Source organism: Ixodes scapularis, unplaced genomic scaffold, assembly GCF_016920785.2.
Source record: "Ixodes scapularis isolate PalLabHiFi unplaced genomic scaffold, ASM1692078v2 PGA_scaffold8__174_contigs__length_109621045, whole genome shotgun sequence".
NCBI classification, from domain to species: Eukaryota; Metazoa; Arthropoda; class Arachnida; order Ixodida; family Ixodidae; genus Ixodes; species Ixodes scapularis.
Genome location: NW_024609883.1, coordinates 93140724 through 93151884, shown reverse-complemented (window position 1 = coordinate 93151884; position 11161 = coordinate 93140724).

Below are 11161 nucleotides of genomic sequence, written 5' to 3'. Positions count from 1 at the left end.
GACACTAATAATGTTTCTCTTCGGCTTCACGTTTTCTTCCTTGCTTTTTTTTTTATTTTTATTTTTTTTTTGAAAAAGGGGGGGGGGGGGGGGGGCAGGTAGCGGGTCGCCTATCTTTGGTTGCTTTTGCCAAAATCAGCTTTGCCTTAGGGAGCGATCACGAAAGAAGAGTATCACTCTCCGACATTTTTGTTTCCTATTCTATCCTAGGTTAGGTACAGGAGAAATATTCTAAAGCTTGAAACGTCGGGAAGGACGCGCCTTTTGCTGCCCAGCCGCTTTTTCTTTTTTTTTTTTTTTTGTAGAGTTTCTGTTTTTTTTTTTTTTTTTTTACTTTCACTTTACACCAGCTTCCTGGCACTAGTGGGACCCAAGAATACTTGAACGCAACACCACTGACCAAGAAGCGTCTTCGTCGCGGCGGAATTTAAAGGATGAAAGCGGAGCTTTTCTTTCAGTCTCTCCTTCCAAAGCCGCCTTTTGCTCGTTCGCGAAATTTGATGACGGAGCTGCGGGGACAGTGGCAACAGTACGAACCCCGGGAATGCGTCATCGAGCTTTGCGGTGACGATGTTCAAATGCTGCTCACACACTGGTCGCGAAGACTGCGTACGCATTCGATCTGGGCTCATGACAATCGACGCCTCGAGAAGCATTCGGGTAGTGGCCCGTGTCCAATCGCTGCAACGACGACAAAAACCGAGCCATAACAATGTCTGGGACTCAGCGAGTTGAGGGGGTGAACGCTGCTCGTTTTCCTTTAATGTTTTTTTTCTGGAACTTTAATTGCGTGGGGTGAAAAACGAACGCGTGTTTCATAGGTTATTAAAGACCGACCAATGAAACCATATTCCGCAAGGTAAGAAAATGCCCCTCGCACCCTGCTCTTGTCACCCTCTCCCAAAAATCACGTGACGGCAGGGGCTTCTTTTGTGTCGGCTTTTTCTGTAGGGCTAATCCTCAAAAAGCGCGAAATGAGCAGCTCGCCGGGAGCGCCACAAAGACCTTGAGACGTTCCTCGTTGACGCGGGCACGCTCAATCCGCGAGACTGAGGAAGCCAGTGCGATTGAACGCTTTTTCCTAGAGTGCGCACATGAAGGCTCCCTACTTTTTCCCATGAGCTGCAGGTCCGAGGCCGCTCGGTCGGTGGAGATCGAGGGGTCGTGGTGGTATGCCGAGTTCGTTCCAGCAGCCGCTCTCTGGCATCGCGCGGCTGATGGAACACAAGGATTGGCTTGCGCTATAAAGAGTTCAGGTCGTCGGTAATACATTTATTTACGAAACTTATGAATCAAGTGGCTTTCCCTAATCTCTTCATTACTGTTTGAAACAGATCTTTTCTCATAGGTTGTTCATCCCATTTTGGACTCTTTTGCGTATTTATTCGTCCTTACCTCTGCTTAATGAGTGTTTTATAACTTGATAAAGACCTTTAAATATTGGCGCGGGCTTGCGCGATCAACACGTTCCCGGATTTATCCAAAATTGGAAAGATTGACGTCAGGAGGGGTTGAAGAAGCAAACCGAAATTCTTGCTTCTAATGAAGACGGCACAATCGTAAGATTGTGCCGTTTGCTTCACTTGCCTCCACAACGCCCCATCGTTTGCACTATCGCAACTTCTCAGTAACATAGCTGTATACAACATTTTACTCATGGTTACTATAGATGTGGCCCTACAGGCTTTCCCGTTATGAGCGCGTCGACTTTTTAACGACCGGCGACTCTCCCGAGTTAGAATAAATATTATCACCTTCCCACAACATCCACCCCTTTCTCTCTCCCGCCCCCCCCCCCCCCCCCCCCCCTTTTCCCGAGTTTTGGAGATATCAGGCCACTCCAGGAAGCAGCCTGCGGACTGCGCTTTTCGGCTACTCATTCTCAGGTCCGAAATGCACCCAATCAGGAAAAAATAATAAACTTCTAAAAATACACCCCCCAATTTGAAGAAAAATCATCCCCGAAAACACGAGACCCTAATGATTACCAATTTGGGAGTAAGAAAACGGGTTGTTTCTGTGAACATTTTGAGAAGGGCAAAAAACTTGGACAAGGGTAAAGGAACACACGCGACAGGACGGCGTGTGTGTTCTTTTACCCTTGTCCAAGTTTTTTGCCGCTGTTCCTTCCCAAGATGTTCACTTCAAACCAACCAGTCCAATACGTCATATTGGGGCTGTTTCTGCGTTGCTTCATTGCATGGTTACGTGAGTGCCATATTACGCTAGTTAAGTTGAGGCGAATTTCGTTTCTCCCGTTAGCCCTTGGCCGTAGAAAGACGAGCATACCTTGATTATCTTTTTCTTGCCAATCGATGTTCTCTCTTTTTCGGCGTCTTATTGGCCGACGATCATGCTGAGCCTCAGCGGGCCGCCGCTCCTGTTAAACGATGTCCATTTCAATCCGCTTTTCTTTTTTTAGAGAGAGAGAGAGGGATTGTGAAGACGATCAGAACTAGGGCTGTCGCGAACCGGTCGAGGTTCCAGTTCGACCAGGTTCGACTTTTTCGAACTTCCTGTGAAAAGGTCAACGAAGTTGCGACTCAGGTTCGACTGCTATGCGCATGCGCGACAGGCTGGCCAGTTGGCTTCGGATTGGATGGTGATGGCTAAGGGATAAATTAAGGGCAGCGCTGATTGGTTATATCAGTTAACACAGTACAAAAAATTAAGTTATTGAGCCGGTCGAATCTGGTTAAAAGTACGAAGCTTCGCTGACCGGTTCGACCTTGTCGAACCCCCGAAAGTTCGACCTAAAAATTCGATTGGACAAAAGTTCGCGACACCCCTAATCAGAACAGTTCCAGCAAGCCTATATCTTCCATTATAGGAGGAATGAATAGGGGGATGATATTGGCTGCACCCCTCGTACCGGGTGGTATCTTGCGTTAAAAATTACTACTGATTTTTCTAAATTAAAACTTGGGGCGTTCATGATGCTTTCGTATTTTTTACACTAGAAGATTAAGACAACAACAACAAATAAATACAATCTCCGCGTCTACTTTGTTCCCCACTGAAGTCAAGCCGACAACTGATTGAAATGTTTAGTCCAACAAGGTTTCTCAATGTGCGTTTAACTTAGATCCATAGGAAGCATTTAAAGAGTATGCCTAAACATTAAAAAAAAGGCCCAATAAAGTGTCAAAATATTCAAAGACTCCAATAGTTCTAGGAATTTGAAATTTATATCGAATTCTTCGGTCAATCACTATTCTATTCGAATTCAAAACCGAAATATTTTCACACTTCTTGAAAATACCCATTTAGTCGGAACGGTGAACCACCTCAGGTGTAATTTCTACCCAATTCCTGGCACAATCGCATAGCTTCTTCTCAAGGTTATTGATACACTGCGTGGGGACTTGGGGCAGCAGGACACAACTGTTTGCCATAGGGTAGCTAAGGACCCAGCGTGCTCACAATGTTGACGACTACCTTGGGCCGCTCTGATGATAACGAACAAATCGGTAAATTAAATTCTTGCATGGTCAGCACCTGCACATGGTGCGCAGAGCGTAGAAAGTCAAGTTTTAGAGATGCATAGTTTGACTGTCTAACAATATTGTGTTTGAAGAAGTAAACACCGTCAAAGAACTTTAGGAAGGCGCTACCGTATTCAAATGAGATACGAACAGCGATGGAACTTCCAGCGCACTACCGGTGCAGCGCCGAAGTTTGAGTTGTGCTGGACAATCGATCGAGGCTTAAACACATCGTAGTAGGATGCACACCCTCGCAGCTCCCTACACTCCACCTCGAAGTTTTATTCGTATCTAGAGGACTTCATGAGGCGCAGCATCTGTCGACGGCCACGCGCTTAAAGTGATGGCATTTAATTCGAACTGAATAGAACAGACTGCATAAAACGGCTACATTAAACCGCTTATTATTTGCTTTTTCTTTTTTCTACTCAAGAAAAAGAGATTTCTCTTCGGATGGATTGTAAAGGCCATGTTTATGGGCGCAGTTTTCGTCTCCTCCTCCAGCCAGCTTCCTGGGCTACCATTGGCGAGAATATTTTTATGCAGTCGTCGCTGCAACGAACACGTATACAGACTGGGACACATATAAGCCGCAGAACTTTCCACAATTGAGACTGTCAATCGCCACTTCAAGTTCCTTGCAGAAAGAAAGCGTTACGTAAGTTCTTTCAGAATTGCAAAGCCTTCTTTTTTGTTTGTGGCGCAGTGCCATGCTGCTAAAGGCGCCTAGAGTAATGTTTGTTCGTGAGTTTGTGTTCATAACATCCTTCGTTGAATAACCGTGTCGACGGGTTTGTTGAGCTATCATGTTGTGTTATTCCTGCCGTTTTGTCTGAGCTACTCTAACGATTAAATACATTGATGATACTTCAAGATTCGCTCTAAAGTTTGCATACAATCACACCGTATCTCTTGACTGTTTTTTCTCATTTATTCGAGGAAATAAAAAGGAGACCTATGAGACAGCGTATCGCTTTAGAAACAAAATTTACTAATGTAATGTTGTCGTATGCGCTGCTAGCCAAGTGGGCAACGCGCTTGGCTTCCACGCAGATGCCAGGGGTTCGAATTCTGCCACCACTTGTCGTTTTGACGTAGAACCACGTCTTTCTCCGCGCTTGGAAGGGGGTGCAAAGTTGGGAAGTCGATGTCACAAAAACTTGGTCATGAAGTAACATCAAAACACACCGGTGCGCTCCAGGTTAACGGCGCACTTCCTGCCGAGAATCTGGTAGAACGCACGCGCGTCTTTTCGTATCCGCTCACTTGCTCGTCTGCTCACTTTAATGCGATGCGCGCCTGTCTCATGAAACGACGATAGATGCCGCTCCGGCACTCGCGATTCCACAATCTTCGCTCATCGCCCTGGACAGTGGCTGAGCTTGCGTGCTCTGGTGCACGGGCAGTTCACGCGACTCTTTCCCGCAACTCACCAAAACGTTAAAAAAAAAGAAAAAAAAAAAGAAAGAAAAAAATCGCACGCTGTTTTGTATATGCGTTTCGGAAATGGCGGCGCGGGGGGCTGCACATTTGCCTCTACCGGAATCCGAGCCACGCTCATTTGTTTCTTGTGCAGCCGGCATCGTCATGCGGCAGGAACCCGTGGCCGTAGTTCCACGGAAATTTATGCAGCATAGTAAACCTACGCACCGACCAATTGTTTTTTCTTTCTTTATATAAGTAGAAGATTCTATAACGTTAGAGAGCCGGGTAGCTTGTTCATGCTCAAAATGTATACTTCCAGAAAGAACGATGTAGAATGTTCTAGGCTCCCGGGGAAGGCTGAAAAGCTGCACTGCTCCGTACGAAGTAAATCTCGCCCTAGCGCTTGATCTTGCTGTTTCGCCGGCATCTACACCTGCGACGCTAGCCTTCTTCAATTTTGTTTGCGCTCAAGTTCGCCCCAATAAACGTTTAGTTTTCTTCAGTCATTCGTCACCTCATACATTATCATTCGTGACATTTTTGGTGGAGGTACGAGGTACGACCTGTGCAGAGAACTTTTCGATGGACCGCCAGTGCTAGCCCGCTCCCCAGCGAAAGAAAACGTTTCGAAGAGGAAGCTGAGGCGCGAGACGTCGCACTCAAAACAAGCCCCCGATGTTTGGTCTGTCAGCCAAGAGCAAGACCATACCGTCGACGAGACCAGCCATGAGCACCCAGTCGCTGCAGACCACGCCCTCCGTTGTCTTCATGTCTGTCGCCCCACGCAATCCGAAGCCATCTTTCTGGCTTCAGCACTACGGAACGGCAGTAGAAATTTCGATTTCGCCAGCTGCAGCGAAAAGGTTGCCGACGCCTGCCATTGACGGTTATCATTAAAAAAACATTCAATCGCGTAGCACGCGAAAACGACGGATGCATGTGTTGCTGATAAAGCCACACATCAGCTGTCTGATTTTGGTAATTTTGTTTTTGTTATATGTAAAGTTACGCAAAGAGTGAACAACTTCACTCTTACGGTCTCTCGTCCAACGTCTCGGTTCATTTTGTGAGGTCTGCTGCTGTCAGACTGTTAAGCACTGGGTCTACTCAATGATTCATTCATATGCTTCTCGTAAAGAAGAAATTAATCGATTATTGCAGGTTTTGCATGTTAAGGTAGAACCGTTTAAAGAAAAAGTGGTCGCATTTGACGTGGAGATATCAACTTTTGGCCCGTATATATACGACAACCGAACTTCACAGTACTTGCCATCTAGATGTTTTGCATTGTGTTTTAATAGAGGCGGTGCAGCAGGAACTCCATTATTAGTAAAAACCTAAATTCTCACGTTTTAAGCCCAGTGTTGCCCTCATCGTTAAAGCTCCCAGGTGAAACGCCTAAAGCGTGAGCAACGATTGCAGTAAAAAACAATAGAGTAGTAGCTGGCAAACACGAAGTGTCCTAAGCATTGATGTAGATGCAGTCTACCGCATGACGTTTTGCGTCCATTGTGTCTTTCTTGGTCTGTCTTTTATTATATTTTGAACTTTAAGGTTTTGAATATCACAAAATAATTTCTCAGGCGGAAAATGTATTGCTCTACAATAAGAGAACAACGTCTTTTTCGCATCTTGGTAGAAACTCTATAGGCCTATAGTGCTCACCGAGTGTTAGCTCGCTATAGCATAAAATACTCAAAGCATTGTATGCAGTCTAATGCGAAATTTTCTCGCTTCCATTGTGCTCTCGTTGGTATAGTCTTATATTGTACTGCGAAAGGTCGACAGTTCGGATATAACAGGAAGCAAACTTTGGTGAACTGTTATTTTCCTTTGCCGGATGATGCAACATTTTATCATAGGATAACACATCTGTTTTGCAGCGTCTTTTGCATGAGAACACTAGGTCTTAAATTGTGCCATAAACTTGAGTCATAAGACCTATGTTTCTACACTAGCCTTTCCCTAGAAAAATATACACATTATGTTATGGTCGGACCTTTGTATTAGTCGCACTTTCTGCACGGTCCACGTGAGTGCATTGATAGGCCCGCATATTCGTATTACGATCGCGACATAATATCAAGCGGGAGGCAGTTTCAATATTGTTGCTAATTAATTATAAGAGAAATAAGTAATTACGAAACCAATCGGTCAGAGTTTCCTCGTGGGAAATTTGACCCCTGGCAAATCTGCACACTCAGGGCTTATACTTATAGAATATAACACATATCAGTCGCACCGTTGTATAAGACGCACCGATTGAAATTTAGCACTAAACCGGGACTTGTACAACGGAAAAGACGTTATTCTCGACGCCGAGGCACAAAAGGTAGAAAAACCCATAGTTCGCCACTAGACCACGAGAGGGAGTTACTTGTACCAAAATCAACAAAGGGTTTTTTTTTTTTTTTTTTTTTTTAAGAAGAACTTTTTTTTTTTTTTTTGTTTTTTGGCTGGCGTTGAACCAGTAACCTTTCGTTCACTAGTCCAACGTGGTACCTTTCCGCCACGGCCGGAGGGTTGCCGCCATACCCGTAAATCATCTGTCAGTCTTTAATGCATCGGCGCTTGGGCTTGCGTCTTCAAGTAGTCTTAGCGATAACATAAGAGACCATGGGACTTTTTTCTTCTTAGTTTCTTAGTTACTTAAAAAAAATAATTAAATGAGTTTCTTGAAAATATTCCGTGTAAAGAATTCCAAATACATTTTCGGTCTTTTTTTACGATAAGGAAAAGGGGACATTCGACAATTACAATAGCAACTTTGTATCACGTGGCTTTTGGCCACGTCTGTGCACTACCCGCTGTATATTAATTTTCCAATTGAGTTTTATTTATTTTGCGGAACTATTGATTAGTTTGTATTGTCAACGTTCTTGTAATATTTTCCAACTTGGGCATTTCGTCGGATTAAGCAGACGTATTGCCGCGTGCATGACCGAGAGAGAACGCTTCTCCGTACTTCTAGAAGATTCGAGTGTACTCTTACCCTGAGTGTAAACGATAAGGAGGCCAACATGACCTTGCCGAGTCAGTCTCGCCCTATTGGTCACCTGCGAGCATTCTAGGTCGAATATTCGAGATACCGAGCGTAGTAAATGAGGAACCGAGGGCGTCCTTGCCGACTCATACCCTAGTTACACGGGCAGTTTTAACTGTGGCTAGGCAAACAGCAGTTAGCGGCCGCTAACCGTGGTTTGATCAAACTGAACTGAGATGGTGTTAAAACAACTCTGACGCGGCAAACATTTTTTTTTCATGCCAGGCATTGAAATAGCATGTCAGGACATTACAAAAAATTGTTTCACTATAGAGTTCCGTATTTTTTTCTACCAAAAATAGAAATACGAGGCCCAATTCAAAGTTCCCGCCAGTGCACTGTGACGTAACCGCCAGGGGCTTTAACCCCACTCGGAGAGTCCCTTGGAGATGCTTCGCGCTGGTGTTCAAGCTTCGTAGATTGTTGTCATTAGTAAGTTTGTGTGCAACGCCTGTGTTATGCTGTTGACTATACGAGTAACAGTGGTGATCCTCTGTTCGTCTTATTGCAAGGCCAGGATAAAAACAGACTTCATTATCCGAATCCTAGGTTCCTCGTGCTTCTGAATAACACTTTTTTTTAAGGCTGTTAAGCACTTTCCGCGTACAAATGTGCACGAACTTCTGCAACGACTCATTGCAGCCTATTTTGAAGACGCGCCAATCCTAAGTTGCCCAGAGGGCATTGACAACCGTCACTCAAAGCGCTTGACTGGTTTAATTTGCCACAAGTTCCTCAGAATACTAAGGATTAACCATGCGAAGGCGGTCACGAAAGGAAAAGAGAAATCAGCTGGATATGTGCACAAGCCCTCGAGGAAGCACTTTAGGCTGTAATATGCACTGTGCGAACTGAAGCGCGCGCGCTTCCAGTTCGGCCGTGGCCCAGGATCCTGGGTTCCGCAGCGCGAGCTTTCGCTCCACGTGCTCCGACCTGGTGCGTGCGCCAGCCCAGTCGGCCGCCGATCCCCCTTATTTATACTTGAAGTAAACGTTGAGTCTCAATTACTATAGAAGTTTTGTGTTACGATCAGGGACTACGAAAGCTTATTCCTGGCAGCAGCTTATGTTTGTGGTTCATCGCCCGTCAGATTGCAATATCACAATTTAAGGCGCAGCTCTTAGGCGCCCGTGTTTCGCGGCGTCGGCGTCGGCGTTGCCGCGCTAAATATAGCGGGCAAATTGACGTCACGTAACCTTAACACGAATTCAGTTTGAATTGCTTTGAGGTCAAGTGGCGTCAATTTTTGCGCTAAATTTAGCGGGAAAATTATTGACGGCACGTGACCTCAACACCGATTCAATTCCCCGCTAAAAATTGAATTTCTGTTGAGGTCACGTGACGTCGAATTCTCCGCTAAATCCAGCGGAGAAACTGACTTAGTTAACATGTGACGTGACACAAAGTCATGCGAAGTCATTGTCCCCGCTAAATTTAGTGGGAAAACTCGTTTTAAACTGAAATTATAAAAAAAAAAAATTACAGCTCGAAGTCAGATTTGTGTATCGTAGGGCCTTATATAAAACTGGGACATCGGAATAGTTTCTTTGCTAATAAAACAAAGCTGCGTCTTAAAAAAAAATAAAAATTACGGAAATAACGCATTCTTCACTCGTGAAACGGTAAAAAGTTTTTAACAATCAAAGCGATAAAAGAAAAGAAAAAAAACAACAACACGGCGCGATGCTTGTATGTTGGTTACACTGGTTGGTTACCTCGTGCGGGGATAGGCAAAGCCTAGTGCCACTAAATAAGCTACGCTTCAGAGTAACGACACTTGGCCATATTGTGGCTTGAAATCATGGTTGCCAGTTATCTGAAGCTTTATCTGAAATCACAGGAAATGCTTTTCCGCCCCCCACAAATGTTTAAACCGTTCACGACAGAGCAAAGCAGTATTACATGACCTTCCTAACACCGAATCTAATGCTGAGGAAGTCGCACTTTTGAATCATGACGATCGGCCGTTGCGTCTGTTCTCCATACGAGCCAAAATGGCGGCGCCCACAACAATGTCGGGGAACGGAGTGCCGATACTCTAAGCGCAGCTTATTTAGTGGCTCTAGCAAAGCTGATGCATTCCAAAGAGATCGTCTGCTAGCGGAGACTCCAGGCCCGCCAGGGGCACTGCGATCGGTTTGCCTCTGGGTTCAGTTGTAGGAATGTGAGAATAGTCCTTGGAATGGAACAGCACTGCGTCTTTCATAACCATCGCAATGGAAGGAAGAGCCACGGCCACCGGTTTCTTTAGCCGTGTTAAAGCTGGGGATGACACTGCGTTGTTCTATTCGAATCGGCATTCGCACACGGTTACTTACTTGTTTTAGATGACACTTAACAAATTGCGCCGCTTTCGTCATTACCGTCTTTTTTAAAAGGGACAATGGAATGGAAAACGAGGAAAAACATTTAGACAAGAACTAAATGGGACTTCTTTTTTTTTTTTTTTTTTTGCAGATCGTTTTAACAATATTTACAATGAGGTTCCTGCCTGATTGTGAGGTGAAGTGAACAGCTTCACACTAAAGCCCATCTACGCTGAGAAAAGTGGCGCCAATCATTGTTGAGGAATTGCTCGAGACACGTGCCGCGCTCCACTTCTGGGAAGAACATGGCGTCTCAAATCTAGCCTACACTCTGTCTCAGGAGTTGCGTGCAGCGAAGGCACAGGCGCGAGCGCTTGCCTTTTAGATTTGCCTTCCTCTCACGAGCACTCGCGGAAGGAAAGCCAATCTAAAATCCATATGCCCGCACCTATTCCTTTGCCTTTGCTGCACGCAACTCCTGAGACGGGGTATAATGCTGCGTTGTGCCGCCATGATCTTCCCAAGCGTTGCACGTGCCTCATGTACCGGTGCACCTTGCGCTACTTTTGAAACATGAAGCGTCTTTATTTCACACACAACACCAGCGACACCGTGGAATCATGTTTTTATAGAGGCCACGCTTTTACTGGCCTTCTCGAGATGCCGAACACTTAGCCAAAGACCGTTTCACGTTAAAATGTCTTCTCACGGCTCGCAAAAGAAGAGCGTTTAGCTAGGGACTTAAGGCTGGTTCACACATCTGCGTTGGTTGCGTCCGCATGCAACCGAAACGACCGTAACGACAAAGTCACCGGGTCGTGTTCGCCGTACACAGCATGGCAACCGATGCGAGTGGTAGCTTCTCGAAGTGATTCATGAGTCAGGGCTGTTGCGGTGTTTTG